We start from the raw sequence: 1,007 nt of genomic DNA, 5'->3' as shown, positions 1-1,007 counted from the left end.
TATGCAAGGGCAAATTGTCAAAACCCCCCTAACAAAGAAGTGGAACGGGCACGATTCAGCACCCCTGCAAGGCTGAATTATTGTTTAAACCTTACAAGGGCTTAAGGTACCAGACGCAGATGACCTTTCCGTTTTTGTCAAAACTACCCGAAAGGGAATATTAGCCGTTATCTCCAAGCTCCCATTGGTCAATCGTCAGCCCCGTCGAGGGCGTCGGATTCCGTTTCTGAGACGGGTACTCTTGGCTGGTCCCTTTCTGAGACGGGTACCTGGCTGCTCCAACTTTAATTAGACTTCGCTCCATCCTACATGGTGAAACGCCAAATGTCGTAGCCGCAAATCACCACACGCATAGGCTTGGCAGTCTTCTATCATGAGTAGTCGCCGCCTGCATCACTAGTCAGTGTAGTAAATAACGTAAAAAATACGTTGGCAATATGGGCCCCCTCGCAATATTATTGTATTGTCGATTGGTGCATATTGTATTACGCAATATGGCATTGGTGCATATTATGTTGTATGCCAAGAACCCAAAATGTCGGCAATAAAATACTTCGAACACCCGTTAAGTTGCCAAGGCAAGGGACTTAACGGCTGAATATCCAGCCCGAAGGGTAAAGATCGTGTCCCCACGACTGAACTTCCTGGGAGAGAATACGGCTTCAATGCATGGGGATAACTAAACGACAGTCGTCGTTCTATCTACTTCTGTTTAGATTGGCTGAATCAGAGGTCTGTACACTGCTTCCTGATACGCCTGGTCTAACTTCATACTATATACACAGTGAGGTTCAGTAATGTCTTACAGGAAGGCGTCGTCTAGTCAAGGTAGACTGGTGGATACGGCGGGCTGGTTAGCTGTTGAGCCTGACGGCCTTGTTGGTCAACGAGGCGCATCTTCATCCCTGCCATATAGTTAGCCGTAAAAGCATCACATGAAAAGACAGCTTCCGTGGGCGTCTGGTTATAGAGGCTCTGACGGTCGCAACTGAAAAACACGGACGGGC

This window comes from Metarhizium robertsii (assembly GCF_000187425.2).
Source record: "Metarhizium robertsii ARSEF 23 chromosome Unknown MAA_Scf_8, whole genome shotgun sequence".
Lineage (NCBI taxonomy): Eukaryota > Fungi > Ascomycota > Sordariomycetes > Hypocreales > Clavicipitaceae > Metarhizium > Metarhizium robertsii.
Note: the sequence above shows the minus strand (reverse complement) of the source record.